Genomic DNA, 21,930 nt, shown 5'->3' on the forward strand with positions numbered 1-21,930 from the left:
TCCCAGGACAAATCCTGGGACACATTATCTGTGCATTTTGCAGAATCACTGTGTAAAAAGGGCTTTTAGATCTCACATTCTTCCCGGGGAACACAAATATCGATGTATAGTTTATATGCACTGTAAGTCACTTTGGTAATGTAATGTATAGTAATAATGCAAAATTCGATAGATACTGCACATTTTTTTCTTTTCCAATATGATCTATTCCAGACTTTTGAGTAAATAATGTGCAAAGTACTGTGCGAAACATCCCTGCAGGCAGTAGGCCTTGCGATTTGACACAAGCTTGTTTGTCCTGTCCCTTTGTGCCCAGGATAAGTTGTCAGTTAAATTAATGTTTGATAAGTTAACACCTCATGTTTTCTCCTCATTAGGGAAGTAAAGGTCACTAGAGAGGCCTGGGGGATGGAATGAGGAGAGGCGAGGGGAAACAAGGACACCATAGAAGCAATAATCTATCACTCGGTGGGAGTCCTAGGCATGGGGTGAAAAAGGGTGCGACAATGGGGGTGTGGTGAGCATTAGGTTTCTTTAACAACTGTTTATGCCACCCCTTATGTTTACACACCCACACATTACTGAAGAGCAACTGTCTGCGACTGAGAAACCACTTAACATGTACACAACACCTACATGTAGCTTTCTTTTTAAGTGCATCTGACATGTTTTCTTGTAAATGAGCATTTTTTATCAGGTGCTTATGTTTATGTTCATTTCACTTTAATGGCAATAAGAAGGTTATTATGTCACTCTAGTCATTTCATTGGTATTTGACTGTGTTTTGCTTCAATCTTTACTTCTAAATAAAAGTCTTCAGTCACTCTTACTTTCCTTTCTGAATAAAGGTAAAAGGCTACAAAAATTGGTCAATGTCCTAACACAGGGGTAGGGAACCCTGGTCCTGGAGGGTCACTGTCCTGCAGAGTTTTGTTCCAACCCTAATTAAACACACCTGAAAAATCAAATTAAAGTCTTCAGGATCACTTGGAAATAAAATCCAGGTGTGTTTGATTAGGGTTAGAACTAAACTATGCAGGACAGTGGCCCTCCAGGACCCTGGGTACCCCACTCCTGTCCTAACATATTCCCTAAACCTGCTTTAATCGAGTACAAAACTCTTCCACTTTGCGCAATGTCGTTCATCCAATTCTTCTTCCGTGCACTTAGAAGAAAATTGTCATTGCTTTTAATGGATTGTGTCAACAAACTGGTATTTCTCATTTTTGACAGTGGTGGTGTTTTTGCGGCTTTTGCATCTGAGCTCTTCAAATGTCACATTACAACAAACAAGTTCCATTTAAGTAAAACATAATTCATATTTCTTTATCCTCCAATTTTCCTAACTTGCATGTTTTTGGCCTGTGGGAGGAAGCCGGAGTACCCGGAGTAAACCCACGCTGACACAGGGAAACATGCAGAAACTCCACACAGAAAGTCCACCTGCCCTAGCCGGGGCTCGAACCGGGGACCTTCTTGCTGTGAGGCAACAGTGCTACCCACTGAGCCTGTGCGTTGTTCACATACACGTAAGAAAACAGACTATACTCTGGGTTTAAGCCATGGCTTGGCCATAACCCAATCTTTGTGAGAGATTTACTAAAAAATAAAAGTATCAGAGCCATAGAGCTTAGTGTATAAGCTCTTTAGCTATTGGGTGAGGGCTCAACATTCACACATCTGGACTTTTCTCTGTTGTCCACCACTAAAAAACACTAAAACTGACATCTGTTGGAAGAATTTTCTTTTCATCAGTCTTTCTCCCAGAATAGAGACACCAGCACATTTTATGACTCGCAGAGTCATGTAAGAATTGATGTTTACAATGCCAACCAATTGAGAAAACACTTTCAAGAAATTTCCCCAAGTGTATACAAAACTCTGACTGCTGTCGCAACAGGATTTTTTCACATGACCAATATATGACAACTAGAAATATAATCCATATTCCACCCCCAGAGGATTTACAGAGTCTTGAGGTGAAAAAGTCCCAAACAATAGAGTGCCAGCATGTGATTCTCAATGGCTGATGGGAAGAGAATACCAAGAGAAGAAACCGTGTTGTTATGGGGAGTGAACAAAAGTAATGGGAAAATGAGAATGTATTTATTTCTGACAAGTGCAGTATGAAAATAAGGATAAGTTGACTTAGAGCATCTCTTTGGTCTGAGGTCACCTCTATCTCCGGCTGCAGGCGGCTTTTCTCAGTATAATTTCATCCAATCATAGCGTCTGCTGCTTGCTTCCTCAACACCGACTGTATCTGAGACCTCAGACATGACTGAAATAACACAAACAGCTTCTTACATCCGCCTGCATGCCTCTGAGTAAACTTAATCGGTTTGTTATACGCCCACATTCACAAGCTATATTATGCTGTTAAACCAAATAAAAAGCCACATTAAGCAAACAGCATTTTCTGCCATGCTAATTAACAGTATAGAGTTCTTTTTATGAATTTTACAGTGCTGAAAACATCCATTAAGAAGGAAGATTCATGAAAGGTTGACTATTGTTACCGAACATGTCTCTACAGTGAAGTGGGATGGGTTATCAGAGCTCAACAGCTTACTAGCCAGTGCATAGTGACCACAGTTTTTGAACAATGATCGTTCATGACTGTGGGAACCTTGCCAGTAACGTCGGACCAAGAATATTGTGTGCTCAATATGACAGATGGTAATTTTGCATTTGTCATTAGTTTTTGGCACCACAGTTCGTCTGAGCTTCTGACGCCTCACTAATAAAGATTTAAAGGTCATATGAAGTGAGAGAAGTGTGGGATGAACCAAATAATAACTACTTCAAAAAAAGACAAAACGCTGGGTTGTTTCAACTTATGGTTGGATCAAATTTGAATATTTTCACCCCAACAATGGGGTTTGTACATATTTTACGCAGTAAAAGAAATACGCAAGGCATACAGCTCTTCCAAAATATTTATTTAGCTATATCAGAGGCAAAAAAGTACAAACAAAAGTAAATATTTACCCAATCATGGGCTAAAGCAACTCACACCTCCAAAAACAGCTGAGCAATAAATAAGCGCTACCTTTACTAATCGACTTCACATTTTAAGTGTCTATATTCTCACCTTCTTTTCAGAAACAGTAATATTGAGATTACTATTATGTCTATTGAGATGACTAATAAGATTTTTGGTTAGAGAGCTTCAAATATGGTCACATGGTTTTCAGTAAGGGAACATGGGGAGCATTAATGCTTCCTGGTCTTGGCATTGCATTATAGGAATTTTTAGGAAACAAATTTTCCAGTGCAGAATGTAGTAAACAGCCCAGGTGATGCACTGCATTTTGTCTCAATGCGCATGCGCCGAATGTCCGTGTTCAAGTACGAGTCAAATAAACTATACTTTGCAAGGCTGTTCATTCGATTGTGCGCGTACGTTTGCGTACACGTAAAAACACAGACTTTATTCTGGGCTTAACACCTCACCAGCTGTGCAGGACATCTGCCGTAACCTTTAAAGAATTAACCACAACCTCTTACCAGAAATTTCCCAGATGGTTTGGCGCAAGATCTGATCAGACTCCACTGACTTCACAGTAAAAGTCAATACAAGCTGTTTAAAAAGTCTATTGTGTAAGAATATGTCTGCAGTCACGAAGGTCAAGGGACTTTTCTTCTCACCCTGGGTAGCTCTTAATCTATATTAATATTTTTTATTTCCCCCTAAACAATAGTCTTTTAAACCTGGGGGTTTGCAGTCTGGCCTTCAAGGCAGTGAACAGACTGCAGATCATGAGCAGGGAAAAAAGAAAGCTGCTGTTGTTTTCACCCAAATCTTGGGTTCAGTCTGTCCATGAACTCAATAAGGAGGACATCACACCAGATATACTATCTACCGAGACACCACTTTCTGGCTGTGGAGTATCTTTAAAGCAGTGGGGAGTGAGTTTTGTGCCATCACCAAATGGAACTGAAAAATAATAATTGGTTTCAAATAGGTTTCCAGTATAATCCTCAGTCTGCCAATAGTTCCTCACACAAAGCAATACCGAGACTTAAAATATAGCATATCATATAGACCACTTTTATGAAATTTTCTTAGAGCTTTTTGCAATTTCGAAACCTGACAGCTCTAGTGCTCATTCACTTTCATAATATGAAAAAGATTGGCCAAGATTTTCTTCAAAAATGCACCTTTCTGCAAAAGAAATAAACTCATGCAGTATACAGTCAAATTCAAAATGATCTCCGGGGAACAAACGATGATAGAATGTGAATTTAAGTTGGATTGAAACAGCCTATTTTAACAATTAACTTCAAATCTATTCTCTGTCACATTGGTCAACCGAGACTTGATCATCTCTCAGTTTTGTAGAAGCCAAAGCTCTCACATTTACCCAGATAAAAACAGGCGACTTCATGCGCTCGCAGCCCCCCCACAGTAAACACAACCACATACGGGGAAACGGAGCGTGCATATCAATAACAGACACAGATTTTATTCTGCATCTGTGACATCAGTTAACCCGCCTTTAAATTATTCATGAGCCCGCTTCCACCTAAAAATAAGAACTGAGAAAGAGCTGCTATGTTTCACACTATCATCTCTCATTTACAAACAGCATCTCTAACTTCATTTCACCACTACGCACACACACATTCCTACTCAGACACTGAGGGATTTTATTGAATCACACAGGAGCCAATGAGAAGGAACATAGGACCTGAAAGCTTTTTGGATGCCATTTTGTGACGGGGATACATTCTTAAACAGTTTAGGTGTGATATGTTATCTAATGGAAATTATTATATACATTTATATGTGTGTGTGTGTGTGGGGGGGGGGGGGGGTGTTTCCTAGTTAATTTTGCATATAAGCCACAATAGCGAACCACTTCCAGACCCCTAAAACCAATCGAGTGTGAAAACACTTGGTCAAAACATACGTCTGAATTTGATTCCCCATTGAGTGTGTGAGAGAGAAGAGGGAACACTTTCTACCGAGACACAGTGGAGCTAAAGCCCGTAAATTGACCCGACATGGCTACAGAAACCTCTGTTTCGGTTTATTTTTTCTATCAGAGGCACTTAAGGCATAAGATGTCCTGCTTGAACTCCTTTTGATTCGATCAGAGATGCATTTCAGCCCAACGGTGTCCCAGTGCTACCCTAAATTTCGTCAAATTATGCTGAAGGTTGACAGCAACAGCCTTAGCTGAAGGCTTGTGGTGGGAGGGGGTGACAGGGTGACCAAAGACCAGCTGATGTTTATGCACCCTTCATCTGAGGAAGGGCACTTTTTTGTGCCTCTAAAATCTTCTAAAAGGGGATGAGGAAGAGTTTTTTCTGTCTTGAAGAAGTAAAGCTGGAGTGTGTTGTACTGAAGTGTGTACTCCAGGGCACTGAGAGCTTTCCATTAGGGTGGCATGAATCACAGTATGTTCCCCTCCTCTTCACCGCCCTTCAAAACAAAGTGATCTCCACTAGGCTCGTCTAAACTAGCTACTGCAATCTCTCATTCTGTCAAACACAGCCCCGCTCCTCACCAGCATGACCCTGGGACACGCTTTACAGTTTCCATCTGCCACGCTCATTCGAGTTTTGCCGCCGAAGGCCCGTGCAATCCAATCGTCGTTAAAAGAAAACACCATCAGGTATTAACTCTGGGCGTACCGGTGGGAGATTTGGATAAAACATCTTTTAAGAGCAAGAAATGACTGTAAAACGCCCTAGAACGGCATATCCTGATCTGAACCCAAAGGGCTTTGAGAGTGAACATGATTTATTTGGTGAAGCTATAGTTCAAGGATTGCCTTTGCGGCGTGTTCAGTAAGCCTCGACGGAGAGCAAAAGGGTGTTGTTGGCCGTACAGGTAAAAGGTCAGAGCTGGTAGAGGTCAAGCTGGATTTGAACGTCTGTTTGATGGAAGCTCACAGAACTCTGAAAAGCTTTTGTGTGTTAGACGTCACTTCCCAGGAAGCTATTTAAGGTCAACCAATAGCACTACGGGATTCAAGTTTGCTGGTGTCCTCACAGATTAGTGTAGCATAAGAAAGAAAATTACCGGTGGGATCTCTTTTATATCTCATTTGTTGCTCTCAAACAGCTATTATATTAAGTCTCCTATGCCTCAAATGTCTAATTTATGTCTAAAATAAAGTTTGAGAAGACATTCCAGTTATGTGTCCCACTGAGCTCAGATCTAACAAATTTGATCAAGCCATTTTTGTACAGGTAGTTGCTTCTGGGGGGTCACATTACATTATTCATCGCACTGACTTTATACACATACAAATGCTTGAGAATAGAAAACGCAAGCTTACAGTATGTGAAGGCATTTTGCATTTCTGCATGTTTAGTAGACTATGACCTGCAAATTCACATCAAGTAGCATGCAACCAATAGAAAATCATACATCAAGGCATTACCCCTTTCAGAAAAGTCTGGAGGAAACATAGATAAAAGCGGTATAACACTAAGAGGAGGTTTCCGGGATAGTCCTATAGGGCGCACTCACATTATCCAAACCAAACCGCGCTCGGGCGCGTTTGACCCCCAAAGCCTGGTTCGTTTGACTAGTGTGATCGCTCTGTAACGCACCCGGTTTGGTTAATCGCGCCCTAGCTGGCTTGCAGAGGTGGGTGGAGCGCGGTTCACTTGGGCTCAGGGGCGGAAAGCTTTCAGCAGTAACAACATAAACAAGCGGCTTTCATGGAAAACACCTAACTTCTGGTTAACTATGCTATGTAGTAAACAAAGTAGTTTGTTTATATAAAAAGCTAAATAAACAACACATAGATTACCTAGGACACCAAAACATTTGTTATTTTCGACAAGGTATTTGTAGAAGAGTTTAGTTTAGCAACTAGTCAGACCATTAAACAAACAGAATCCGGAAGTAAAGTTCCAACCAGACGCGTAATCACGTCACCGCAGGTGAGTCCGATCAAACCGTCTATACTGTGAGCGAAATCGTGCATGAGCGCGATTCAAAAGGAGAGACGTCAAATGCGTGACTACTCACTTTCATCTGCCTTTGTAAAAACCTTCTGATGCATGCAGCAGGGTTACGTGAACGTCCGAGATGCACAAGCAACAGACCAACTAAGCAATATGATGGCATGTGAGAGGGCTGTGTGTCATCGTGCACCAAACAACTCTGAATAAAAAACACAGACTTAACATAACGATGGGTTCCAGTGTTAAGAGAGCGCTTTACTTCCTGCTTTGTTCAAAACAATCGCATCCTGATGACGAAAGTGCGCCCATGCTCGGATCGATAAAAAACAGTCTGAGTGCATGCTTCTGGGGGAGTAGGGAGGGGGACAATTGCGCTGGGGCATGGTTTGGTTTGGAAAGCATGAGTGCGCCCATAGACTAAAATAAATGTAAGAGCTGTCTAAACTGAAAACAACTTGCACATAATCTTAAAATACATCAGTTCCCTTTGTTTTGCCTCAAAATGCACACAAGTAATGTTTTTAGTAAGGCATGGTTGTTAAAACTAGTTACATTTCCTAATTAAAATGAGTCATAGTCCTGGCTTGAGCAAATCCCTGTCCGGGAAACCACCCCTAAATGTTCAGTAACTTAAACTATTTGGCTGAAAAAAAAGATATTTTCTCATAAACTTAAAAATGCTTCCACACTGCCAACATGTTTCCTGCCTTTATAAAGCAAGCGCGCTTCTCAAGCTTTATTTAAATCTCTGCGTAGAACCTATACAATAAAACCTACGCTGTAGGCTGTGCGTCAGTTTCATGTATACCTTTGTATTGTTGTTCACGCCGATAGAATTACACATGCAGATTGCTATTATGTCCACAGGTATGTTAAAGTATTAACTCCTTAACTTGATCCATCTTTGTTTTGACCATCGACATTTTTTTTACGGAGGGGTTCTAGCAGACCAGAGAGCTTGCCGTCCTTGCAGATCTAACGCATTGTATTTGGAGAGGTGCACTTAGCGTAGGCTACGGCGTACAATCGATGCAGAAGTATAAATTGGACTTCACTCTAGCTGGTTGCTATTAGATTGTATCATCAAAAACGTTTTTGTTCAGTAAAATTTATTTGGTCTTTTCAGGTATTGTTTTTTTTGTTTTTGCTATTTTCGGCCAAATAATTTCGGTTGCCAAACTTTTAGTGGATCCCTAAATACAACTTTAAAATAAAACCAATGCATGTTATTAATACCTTTTCTTTACTTGGGAGAAACAACAACATTTAAAAAAAAGAATTTTAGAAGAAATCTCAGCAGTGTTGCACAATTGTGCTCAGATTTACCAAGCCCTAAACGTCGGCATTCAAAGGGCAGATTTAACCATGAACTTAAACATTTCTTAGACCTAAGGATTCATACTATTTATAGCCCTATCCCTACTCTATGTGAACAATTGTGGGACTATATTGTCTCCTCAAGGATTTTAGAAGCAACATCTACGATAACATTAAAACTTGCAACATGAAACTTATCCAATGAAAGAAGAAGCTCTAAGCAATAACATTTCTTTTGGGAACCACGGAGATTTCCAGAAAATAACTAGTTTTAACATAAAATATCATGCTGATCCAACGTTTTCACCAGCTCAAGTTTTACAGTTGAACAGCATGATCCTTCTGGTGGTACTTTTATCCTCTTTTCCCCCAGCAAGACGTCCATTTTATAAAGTCTTGCTGGTTCACGTAGGAATATTGCTCAGAGGTTGTTCCAGATCCAAACAAGCATTAACCCACATAACCTAACCTGGACCATCATAGAAATTCATGCTGATCTAAGGTGCATTTATCAGTGGGGTTCATGCAGCACAGAGCTCCACCAGAAGCCTTTTATCCTACCCTAAACCAAGGGAGGCCAAATTCTGAATCATTCTTACAGCAACCTGCCTACACGTACCCTAGCATCTAACAGCTGTAATGTTTCAGCACAAAGAGATGAATGTGCCAATGAAACATCAATCTGAGAAGCGGTCATACATCAGCACTTAAACTTATCTATCGGAATATTTCCATATCCGCTTCCTGAAAGCGGATGTAACTTGAACTTCAATCAAGAAATCTGGAAAACGCTATAAAAGTCCTGTGCTAAGTCTGCTGGCAGAGCACCCAAAAGTCATTACCACAGATAAAACTAAATAATGCATAACAATCAATATTATATGAGCTCAGCTAATGCATCCTCTTGGATGTTTCAGTTTGTGCGCAGATGTAAAGGTATATAAGGGCGCGCCTGTTCCTAGATGCCAAAAACACAATGTAGCGTCTAATTTAGCATCGCGGGGATTTGTTTCCCTGACAACCATTTAAGAAAGGAAGATGTCCGAGCAAATAAACAAGAGCTCTGTTTAACATTTAACACAGTGTCATGGTTCAGCTTTTTCCTTTTTCATTTTTGGGAGGCTGAGTTAAGGCCCTTTCACATGCTTCAGTGCTCCTCTCAACAAAAGTGTGACGATTCTCCTGCTTTGACCTTCACATGAAAAGCACTGGACAGCATCAAGGAAGGGTGATTTTACAAGGTTGCTAGGTAGCAGGATGTGCACGCTGTAAAAATAGTGAAAGAAAACGAAAGATAGATGAGCTTAGAAAAACATCCTGGTGAGAATGTCTGGCAGAAAAAAAAGTATTGAATAATTAACAGAAAATCTTGGTTTCTCTCAGCCTGTGTGTGATGTTAAAAATGTGAGATATTCCTCACATCAAGTCACATAATTAAAATATGAGGAACCAAAATCACAATGTGTCTTCATATTTTTGTGAAAGGTGCCATGTCACAGAGATCTAGATATTTTGCGAGGGCCAAAATGACTTGCACTGTCTGAATAACACAAGATATATTCTTATTGCCAAGGACACTGAAATATGCATGATGATAAAAAAATGAATATACAAAATATTTTTACCATTGTAAAATGGTTGTATAACAGGGCTTGATGGCTCACCCTCTCTACGGTCTCATTTTCATTTTCTTGCACGTTCTGCCCACATAATGATAGATCATGCAAATTGTGAGAAAATCACTGGCTGTGGTTCAGAGGGTCAGCATCTAACATCAGAGTTGAAATGGTTTGACCAGCGTTCGACCTGCTCACAATGCGGTGCGGGAGATAAACGCCTACAGCTTGACACCTCGCATTAGGAAGCATTGACACAAATCATTTGAAGGGCTCTTTGTTATTAATATTCTACATTATAAAAATAAACCTCCATCAATGACTCACCAGAAATCTGGAAATTACTCAGAAGCGAAGAAAACGTGCCTGCTGTCCCAGGCTGAGAGATTAGTGAAAGCGCCTTAAGCCTAACGTCTTCAGAACCTGTAACATAAGAAAATAAATGAGCGTTTCAAGCACACACAGTTTCTTAAATGTTATTTAATTCGCTTCGATGCAAGTTAACAAGTAGGAACATTGATATGTATTGACTGCGGTTGAATAAAAGAGATGGATCGTTCAGGAGCGTGTGAACCGAGGCCCGTGAGCAGCACCACAATGCGGTGATTGAGTAAACAAAATCTGGAGTCGATACAGCGGAGCCTGCGCTCTGCGGGAACCGGCGTTTCGGCAGCGCCTCTGTCTCGCACTTCTGTATGCCCGTGCTTCTCTATCGCTGTAGATCATCTATAACATATTGTTTCCTTCAACCAAAACAAGACCCTACTGGACTGAAAATAGCGGAGATGTAAATGCCCCTGCTGAGAGAGCAAGATCAGGGTTGAGGCCAGAGGCGGTATGAGGAGAAAGGCAGAAGCGCCTGCGGGGTTTCATTATTGGGTACATATGGAAACTTGACCGAGCCACTACACCTGCAGTAATGAGTGTGAAACAGCTACATATGAACACCTTCAATCTTTATTGCTGGCGAATGAATGAATCATATGGTGAATCAATATGGTGAATGTTCCTGCAGGTTTATGGCATTAGATCATGAGTTCAATCCAAGAAAGGCACACTGGTAAAAATGCATATCTTGTTAGTCACTTAAAAGCGTCCGCCAAATGTGTATATGTAAATGAATGTAGGATGTCCCACCTTTCAGTCAAACAAACCTTTCATGACAAGTGCATTGGCCCTGGAGGTTTCGAGCAATTATACTAATGAAACTTTTGTTTGATCCAAAAGTGTCTGGCCATAGAAACAGTTATTTTTTAATGAACTATTAAGCCTTTGTGTTTACATTTATTACTTACAGCAGCTTCTGTGCATTACACTGGCACAAAGTATTTTAACATAATCACATTAGCATTTTATTATTAAAAATATTAAAATGACACACTTTGCCTAAACCGGACAAATGGACTTTGAATGTATGACTGCTTTAGCCGTTAAATGATGTATTATCTGATTTATTATGCTGAAAAACACATAAAACTTCACGTTCATATTAAAGGCACATTCCACTTTTTTTGAAAATATGCTAATTTTCCAGCTCCCCTAGAGTTAAACATTTGATTTTTACCATTTTGGAATCCATTCAGCTGATCTCCGGGTCTGGCGCTACCACTTTTAGCATAGTTTAGCATAATCCACTGAATCTGATTAGTCCATTAGCATCGCGCTAAAAAATTACGCATTGCCCGAAAATAGTCCCCTTGGTTACTTTCAATAGCAGGGAACTATTTTCAGGCAGTGCGTAATATCACTATGCCTGCTGCAGCCATGTTATATCAGCAAAGTCCTTGATTATTACACCAGAATAAGAGTATAGTTCCTAGCCATATTTGCCTAGAAAATCGCAACTTTTAATTTTCTGTCGGTCTTAGTTCACGATGTAACTACGGAAGAGTCAAGTTTTAAATATGAAAAATATTGAAAATCTTTGGTTATTTTTAGTGCGATGCTAATTGTCTAATAAGATTCAATGGATTATGCTAAGCTATGCTAAAAGTGCTAGCGCCAGACCCGGAGATCAGCTGAATGGATTCCAAAATAGTAAGAATCAAATGTTTATCTCTAGGGGAGCTGGAAAATGAGCATAAAAAAGTGGAGTGTCCCTTTAACAGACCACTGACCTTCAAGCCGAAAAATCTCACTACTTGAATGAGGAACTGCAACAGACATTTCTCATGAGTAGTGCTGCACAATTAATCGCAATCGCAATCGCGATGTCAGCCTGTGCAATTATATGACAGCAAAATGTTGCAATTATATTAAATAAATAAATGTGTGGACTTGTTAACACAAACTTTCTGATAACAGTTTGATGATTTTTCTTGCTGTTTAAAAAAAGAAAGAAAAACAAACAAAAAAGGCAGTGCATGTGTGGCATGCACGTGTGCGGCGTGCGTCGTCACTTGTGTGTGCACAGCGCGGAAATACCAGAGCGAAGATGGATGCAGAGGAAATTGACAGTGATATGGTAGCTAAAAAAAAAAAACTCTACGTCTGTTGTATGGCGGTATTTTGGATTTAGGATTACTGACACTGAGCAGTTGCTACATCACGTGGCAATTTGAAAACATTTCTAGTTTTACAAATACACATTTTAGCATTATCACTAAACTGTGTGTGGATTTTCCTTAAAACCCATCAAGTTGACTCATGATACCACTTATTATAATCGCAACAGCACATCGCAATATTAGCATCAATAACCGCAAAGGGAAAAATTACCCAAATCGTGCAGCCCTCTCATGAGCTTTAAAATGGTCAAAACTCAAATGCTGTGAAATCGCCTACGTCCTATATACCGCCTATATGGTAGGTGAAAATCAGTAGGCGAGTCGAGTAGTGTTTCCGAATTCATAGGCGGAAAGCTCTAAAATTCCAAGGCAGAAAGGCATTAAGTCATGTCAGAATCCAATGTTTGCTTCATTTCCTGACTCCTGAGATACCTCGTCTTGTCCCACAATTCATGCATGTTTGGAGGGGGGCATGTGATTGGTTTAGCCTGTTTGAGTTAAAAAAAATAAAATGGCAGCCAAGAAAGAAGCTGGAGCACAAATTTAGTGTAAAAAAGTAACATTGTCACTTTTTGTATCTTTAATTGCATTTCTAGTGAGAAACTAGTATTGCAGTTTTCAAATATGCGATTAGTTATCACAAAAGCGCTCTCTGTTTATATTTAAAATACTGTTATGCTGTCTATGAAGGCTGTCCGAATGCATTTCCTGAAGCTACCTTCATGCCGCTAAAGTCAGTTCCCTTATATGGGGTGGTTCACACCGATCGTCTGTTGGTTCTTGTCACATGACCTGTAGTGCGCTTCCGGCATTCTAGAAAGTTAAAATGTTTTTAACTCGATGTGGTGCGGACGCGCCTGGAAAAAAATTGCAGGTCACACCGTGGTCGCAATGCGCTCATCGCACATACCCATATTCAAACCATATACATACTGCTTTAACAGTTGTTGAGTTGGTACTTCATCTAATTCGGTATACTGTCACAATGCAATTTTGGACGCAGGGTAAGATTCTGGTCTTGGGGTCCGGGGGGTAGGGTCTGTGATGTTTGTGGTGGTTGGATTGTCTTCAGCAGGTTAGGGTCTATGGGCGTTTTCTGTAATTCTTAGTCACCTTAATTGTAGTGCTGTCAAATCAGTTTGTGTTCAAATGCCATAATAAGGGGTCATTACTGGGCCACATTGGGACGTAATGGAAGAGTCATTAAAATTCAAGGGAATGCCTCTGCAGAGTAGTGAGAGGGTGGTGTTGTAAAGATGACCCAAATTAGGGCGTGTGCAGGACAGAGAAAAGTCTTGGTTCACACAGTAAGTATTTTCCTAAAAGATATGCAGCGGTAAGAACAAGGATGTGCCAAGTTGAGGATTGAGTTAACCTAAACTGCAACAAAAGTCGCTGTCTAAGCGAACAGAGGTTATATCCACTAGCAATAAAGAACCAAGGAGATGTTGTAGTTCCAGGCCGTTTAGTTGGCTTGCTTTCACTGGGGCATGGCTGCTTATCTGATTAGAGTCTGTTTGCATGACCTCCACCTCTCTAATGTATTCCACAGTGAGGTGTCTTAAATTGAGAACGTGCTCTGGCATAGCGGTATAATGTGAAGTAGAGCTGTGTGCCCCCCCACACACACATTCACAAAGAAACACACAAACGCACACATTTGCTGTTTGATTATAGATTAAGAGCAGTCTCCCCAGCTGCCTGAGTTTAATTTGCATTGGCAACTCTCAGAATGACTAAAGATTAATTCGACAGATAGACGCAGCCATGGCAGGGGTCACTAACAGAATCAGCCCATTTGATTGGATGATGTTTTGTTGATGCCAATGACTGATAAACAGTTTGACTATAGTTTGATAAGACTGCAGCATTTGATAAGCGATCAAAGAAATTGCAGTTCTTTGCTTTTCTAGCATGATCCATTTCCAAGATTTTTATGTATTATATAATGCCATTCAGAAGCCAAATGTTTCCTTCAACTAACACAAAACACAAGAACTGTCATTGATTGTCCGTATTAAATCATACCCAACAAGACAAAACAGTAACTAAATGTACACAAATGTTCCTGTTCAAAACTTTACATTCCCTTGGTGATAATTATGGTGTTTTATCTTCCTCAATGATAAATGACTGCTTGTAAGTGTTTTGATAGCTTTTGTTCTGCACTCTTCTTAATAAAAATCCTCCAGGTACAGCACATAGATGAGATAAGAGCTGTTTTCAATCTTCTAGTGTAACTGCTTACACCTTTGCACTCTTCACTTAGTTAAAAATGTTTTAAAGCACTGCGGCTATCAGTCAGTAAAAGTAAAATTTAACAGATAAACTTGTGTCTCAATTAGACTAATTTATGGAAGTCGCTGTCTTTGCTTAGTTCTGTCACTATGGCTTTTGTCATTATATAAAACAAGGGTATCTGACTTAAGCGCTCATCATAGTTCTGCGCAGGTTCTACAGCGTAGCTTTACGTGTGTAACCCACAGTAGCAGTCCAACAGCCAAAGAAAAAGCTCTCTGGCGAGTAAACCATCAAAAGAAGAAGCAGCAGCTTGTTGTGTATGATTTGAGAAGACCAGCAGTGATGGATGGTAATAATTTTAAGGCATCACAGGTATGCTTGCAATACTAAGGCTGTTGTAAAATGTAGATGGGATAAGTATGCAGCTTTATTAGAGGCGGATCACACCGAATGCGTAAATGCCAGTGGTAGGTGACTTTTTTGAGTGTTTTTTTATGAGCAGTGAGTGTTGTGCAAGCTGTTTATCCACACCAAACGCCTTGCTTTTGGCGGCACGCATTTTTGCAGGATCCCTCTGAGTGGAAAAAACGTCTGACATCATTCGCGTTTTTTCCATTGTTCAATCAAATTAGGGAAGAGGCGGGTCTTTCGTTGTGGTGACAGAAGTTTAGAGTTGCTTGAAACAACCGGAGACTGCATTCACGCACTGTCTCTAGTTTGTGCACCTCTCACTCTCGATTATGGTACGAGCAAGCGTCCTCTTTTTAAAGTTTCTGCTAATATGACAGTTAACAGCAAAAGAGCGCTCATGCTTCCATATTTGATTGACAGGACAGCTGCCTTGGTGGTTGCCTAGTACAGCGCACTGCTCTTTTCTGAAGTCACTTAAAGGAACAGTATGTAAGAAATGTATATCAATGAATCATAAAATGGCCCTGATATGTCACTAGACATTAGGAAATCATTTTCATTTCACATACTTATATCACTCAGTCGTCTGGCCAAGTTATTGTCATTTAAAAAGTGGAGTTGCAGCCCTCAACTGATGTTTATGTTGTCATGTTGTGTATTGGCCACCAGTTGTGTGATTGCAGTACCAGTTTTGGCCACAATCCTACATCCTACATAAATAATGATAGTGCTGTGTCTGCCTCATGTTTTTAAACGTTTAAAACACGTTTGGTGTGTTTGTCTGCTTGAGCAGTATCATACACTGCACCTACATTGCTCTGTGCCCCCGCCCTCCGAATTTGTCATACGTCACTAAGAAAAGTGCTTACACTACGCTAATACTCTCTCCTGAATGCGGACACGACTAAGATGGCGGCGCTACCTGAAGGTATTTATTTTCGTTAATAAAGTTTTAAATATGGATATTTCTACAACAACACCGCGCAGATTACCCTCAGAAGACCTTTGTTTATCATCCTGGAGCCGTTTGGATTTAATTTGTGAAGGATGGACGCACTTTTTTTGGACTTGAAGGTCGTGGACCCCGTAACATTACATTTAATCAACTGAAGGATCTAAAACATTTTATAAAATATCCGAAAATGTGTTTGTCTGAAAAACGATGGACATATGCAACTCGGACAGCTTGGGGGTGAGTAAATCATGGGTTTAATATAATTTTTGGCCGAACTATCCCTTTAATCCATGGACTAGTATTTTGTGTTACTCCACCCCAATTGTCTCTAGGAGCACATTTACTGGTGTTTTAATCCATCTTTTTTGTCCAATTTCAACCAACTCATCTGTCCTGATAACATCAAGGGGTTTGGCTATAGACCTGATTTAGTCCGCCTCCATGTTGATTTCAAAACGATGCTGCGAGGGATGGACGTCCAGAGCGTGTGCTTTAAACATATTGTTTTGTACTGGGATGCTGGTCACTAAGCCATCAAAACAGAAAATGCATAATTTAACAAATTTCCACAGGACAAATAACCTCATCAATCATGGATTGTTGAAATGAGAAAGGACATATGACCAAATTTTGAGATAAGAGCAGCGCAATGTGTACAAAATTCTGTTATTAGCTTGTTGGTTAATGATTTACCTCTAATGTTGTATGCATGTTTCTTTTCTTTAAAACACTAATATAGTCCTATAACTAAGTACATATCTTCAATTCGTACAGATTACAAAAAACGCAAGATATGTTTAAGACTTTTCTCTAGTAAGTTTTTTAAGCACATTGACTTGAATCAACAGAAGCAGGATTCATTACTAACCAAATAAAAATGGGGGGGGGGGTCATATGGGGTTTACCCCTTCAACCCCTACAATAACTTATAAGTCAATCACCTTATTATGTCAATGTTTGTGTCGTAAAAACATAACAGAAAAAAATATGTTTGGGACATACTCTTATGTTCTATGCGAACTGAAAATGTATACTTAGTTGATATAAAATATTGTATTGTCGCACTATATTGCTTTTTAAAGAAAAGTAAACATGAGAAATTAGTAATTAGCCAACAAGCTATATCCAAAACAGTCAATGGCCCTGTCCCAAATAGCGCACTTCATGTGGACTTTCAGTCTCGTGCCCTTAAATTGCGCATGGTCGCTTAGTTTACAAGCCCATAGGGTGTCCCATCTGTCATTTTTTTTGCTCTGAATTGTGCTCATCAGCGCCCCCCTTGATGCGGTCTTCGGTGAAACCGGCACTGTGCAATGCTCCATTCAGTTAACCAACCCACAAGTCCTTGGGAAAAAGCAATCAGACCAATCAGACAACGAATGGGAGGAGTTCACACTGATGAACAACTTCTCTTTCAATTTCCAGCGTGATGCTCGAGTCTGTCCCAAAATATGACTCCGGTGCACCCTCATGGACTCGCGTCAAGGGTCCCTAAAGTTTGCACTACATGATGTCATCAAAGTGACGACTCTGAGGAAATCCACAAGTCCAGAGTGTCCCATTTGCGACGGGGCCATAATGTACACAATGTGCTATTCTCATCCCAAATTATGTCCCTTCATATTTTAATATGTTTTCTAAGGTTCTGTGTCCAATCACAGAACGGGAAGGAGGCAGCGAGACGATGACGACGTCTATATGACACACTGAAGCCATTTTGTTTATCCAACGCGGGTGCCACAGACGCGAAGTTACTATTTAATGCAGCCTTAGACAGTGTTCTAAGTAGTTTTGAACACAAGTTTATTTAAAAAAAAGAGCAAGTTTTGGTGTTAAACAATTTCATATCCAAGAAGGATGTTTGGTTATGGCAAGACATGATAGCCACAGGACCATCGGACCAACCTGCTAGGCATCGTCGTAGAAGAAGTAAAATTAACTTATAAATGGTAAGTGGTATTTATAAATATCATATTTTTATTATGCCTGTACTATGATTGTCACAGTGCTACTAAATTGTGTTGCTTTCAATATCAATATACAGCTACCGGTTTAGTTGCATAGCTTCCAGCTGTGTGCACATGCACCGATAAAAGTTGTTTACGTTTGAATTGATGTCGCTCTGCATACGTCATCTGGTACAATTGAAATGATTGGCTATGGGCTAGGTACAGACGCATTTGATAGACATTCGTAGCGCCCAATAAATGCACACTCATATTTAATCAAAGTAGCGCGGCTTGTTAGTAAACATGCTGCAGAAAGTTTTGTACATGTTTATGCAAGGGCTCAAACACATAATGCCTGGCTCACACCACAGGATAATCGGGCCGAATTTACCCCGATTTTCCCCTCCCGAGAATCCGAGGGAAAATCGGGCAATGAACCTTGATCGGCTCCGAAGTTCGGCCCAGATTATCCTGTAATGTGAGACGTTTAAAAGTCTAAACTTACACCTTGCGATATGCTCTCAAGCAAATCGGGGCCGCCCCGATCTTATCAAACATGTTTGATATTTAGGATTTTAAATCCGCATAATTACGTCAGTACTATCACAATAATCAATGAGAGACGGAGATGATTGACAGCTTTCGGGACCGCGAAACAAGCTGCAGTACGGGTAGACAGCGCAGCCGGAGAAATAGTTTGTGGAAGTTAATGTTTCATTCTACTTTCATTCCGCCACAACTGCAGCTCGTTGGGGCAGACAGGCGATTTAAAATATCGAAATGAATTCCTCGCTTGATTCACGTTGTTCACTCTTTTATAAACATTATCTAAAATATCTTAAAAACAACAGAACATGATGATGGTCAGTCACATCACGCACCTGCAGCTATTCTGTGTATAGAGGAAATTTAATAAAATAAATAGGCATACACGAAATATGTTGCACCTAAATAATTAGCATATTAACAAAACGAATTTAAATTGATATGACGATTTTCAGTTCTTTTTTGTGACGTGCTCCACAAACGCACAGAAACTGATTGCTGAAACACCGCACACTTGTGAATCTGATGCGCCTCATATCCAGACTTACAACGTTTCACATTAAATTACATATTTGTCCAGAACCATTGGTAATGTAAATACTGAATTTAACACTAGACATTACACTTCAAGATAGAATAGATTAGAAAAAAATAGAAACTTTACTGTCATAATAAAACTATAATGAAATTTGTTTAGAAGCTCTCAAAGACCAGTAGCCTCAGAAGAATAAACAAGAAAAATAGAATTTACATAGTATATAGCTAAAAATAATATCACTGCAGAGTAGTATATATACAGTGGAATTAAATAATGCAAACAACAGTGCAAAATAGAGTTTAACCAAGCATAAGTCATTTAGCAGCAATGCTTATAAACCTACAATAATATTCCTGTTAGGAAGAAACAGGAAAACAGAGCATACATCACTTAATAGTAACTCCTAAATGTGCAAAAAAAAAAAAAAAAAACAAGTGATATATAGGCTAGCCAATTATATTTAAAATATGTTTAATAGATGTTTAAATTTAAATAAATCTTGCATAAGGATTAGACCTGAGTTGGTGCTAGATTGTGCACACATCTACAGTATGCATTCAAACACTGCCTGCATAACACATCCTTAAAACATATCATGATCATTGCCATAAACAAGAGCTGAGGAGGAGAAATCACCTAGGTTTCAAAATGAAAGCTGCTACTTTGTAAATATTTAAAAAGAAATCATAATAAATGTATCATATTCTTCATTCCTTTATATACTCTTCTTCTGAGGTGACGTGAAGTGCTTGCTCTGGCAAGATAATCCTAATAATATCCTTTAGTGTGTGATGCACTAGGATTTTAAATTCCTGTAGTGTGAGCATGTTTAAGATTTGAGAGAAGAATATCTGACAAGATTCTCCTTATGTGTGTGCTGCAACCAGATTTCATAATCTGCCAGGATTTAAAAAATCCTGTAGTGTGAGCCAGGCATAAGGGCAAACTTTGGTAAAGTTGCTTTCAGTGACCACTGACAAAGTGGAGAAAAGTTCCCCTTATGCAAATGATGAATTTCGGGAGCGACTACCAATGAGAGTAAAGCAGTGGAGTTCACGTTGTTTATCTAAGAGAACATTTACTCCTGAATTAGGAATGCCTCCTAACAACCTCATGGAAAGAGATGGGCAACACACAGCGACAAAGTGTGCACGCAACATTAGACCACAAAGCAGACACAAAAAACCTCACTATCTTCTGTTTTATAACAGAGCTACAGAATGTTCAAAATATGAATGTGTGTAAATGAGTGAAGAATTTACAACTTATCATCAACCCGTGCTTCTCTGAATTAGCCCATGCTATTTACAGCTCCGCTAGGAGAAAATTGCTCAAAGAAAACAAGACAAGGAAAAAGAAAGGACAAAAACACCACACGCGCACACACGGACAGAAAAAGACGAACGCTCCGATGAATAATGCTAAACCGGGAACGACAGCCCCAGCATTCAAGTAGAACAATACCATCATTAGATAACGGGCTGTTCTCTTTCCAGAGACGACCCTTGGGTTAATGAACGTATCTGCTTTGCTTTATGCACCATTACATGGCTTTATCTTCTCACAGAGCTAATGCGATTCAAGACTAAACTAAATGAAGAGATGTGCCATGAAGCAGTCTACCGCCGCCCTGCCACAAGTGTATCCCACAGGGTATAAAAACACAGGAGAGCTCACTGGCACTAGATGTTATACTGAGCTAGAGGTAAACAGCAGCTGTCTGTCAAATATTGTCATCTTAACATGAAAGGGGGGATAAGTCACTAATTATAGATATTGAGGTATTAGGAGGGTTTAAAGGTGCCATAGAATGTAAAACTGTATTTACCTATGCATAGATGAATAATAAGAGTTCCGTAGATGGTAATGACACATCATGAGCCTCAAACACTATTGTTTCCTCCTTCTTATGTAAACCTTGTGCATGCAAAAGACTGCTGGAAAACAGACCAATCTCAACATAACACCAACTGTGACGTCACAGTGGAGATTAGGGGTGTCACGATTCTCCAAATCCTCTATTCGATTTTATTTTCGATTCTAAGGCCGCGGTTCGATTCGATTCTCGATTTTTACCTTTTTTTTTTGAAAGCACAAAAAAATGCTATGCCATTTTTAGACTAGACTTAATATAATATCTGACCTTGAACCCGGAGATGACCTGCCAATTTTGATAAGCTGCCAGTGGAAAATTATGGTACACGCACATACCTGATAAAACCAAACTTCCTGTCAGATGAACATTCCAGTACTTTGCACGTGAGCGGGAGTAATGACAAGTTTATATAGACGCAAACTAATATTATGCCGGAATCCGCTGCTTGTGTTGTAAGTAAACATGCTGCACAGTGTTTTGTACATGTATATGTTAGAGCTTTCTCTGAATTTTCAGCGCAGTTGATGAAATAAGATTGTGCAACTTTCACACACTTGCAAAATGAAACTGTGGAGATCAGCCGCTTTAGTTTTATCAATGAACGGCTAAAAAGAAGTCACAAAAGACGTAAAACATTGTGTTCAGTACCTCAGATTAGATAAATGGGCGGAGAGAAGGCTGTCTCCTGTGGCTGTTCGAACACATTCAACCACATGTGGGTTCATTCAAAATTAAAATCGTGACACCATTAGTCGATATGTACACCCCCACAATTAAATTATACAGTAAATTAATTACAATGTTGTTACAATCCTAAAACAAAGTTGTGACTGCTGAGTTAGTGGTATATGCTAGTTAATGCTATATCTGCTTGCGTTTAGGCTGAAGCTCTACTATTGACGTTACAGTTACGTTTTGCAGGTCCATACTGAAAATAACACAAACTAACAACTCAGAAACGTCCATTGCCAATCTCACAACAATTGGTTGTTCCTAAAAATCTGTATCTTCGCCTGATAAAGGTTTAAACACAAAGTCTGTTAC

General features: G+C 39.7%; 1 protein-coding gene across 6 annotated transcripts in view; it reads right to left on the reverse strand.

Annotated features, from left to right (window-relative positions):
* large2 (LARGE xylosyl- and glucuronyltransferase 2) overlaps positions 1 to 21,930 on the reverse strand; it is a 142,791-nt gene that overhangs the window by 35,551 nt on the left and 85,310 nt on the right. For 4 of the 6 annotated variants that reach the window (XM_065282814.2, XM_065282815.2, XM_065282812.2 and 1 more), the window contains exon 2: positions 10,191 to 10,286. The exons of the other annotated variants lie outside the window; for them this stretch is intronic. The gene's annotated coding sequence lies outside the window, so the exon portion shown is untranslated. The remainder of the gene's footprint in view (positions 1 to 10,190; positions 10,287 to 21,930) is intronic. 6 annotated transcript variants of the gene reach the window in all.

Source organism: Paramisgurnus dabryanus, chromosome 9, assembly GCF_030506205.2.
Source record: "Paramisgurnus dabryanus chromosome 9, PD_genome_1.1, whole genome shotgun sequence".
NCBI classification, from domain to species: Eukaryota; Metazoa; Chordata; class Actinopteri; order Cypriniformes; family Cobitidae; genus Paramisgurnus; species Paramisgurnus dabryanus.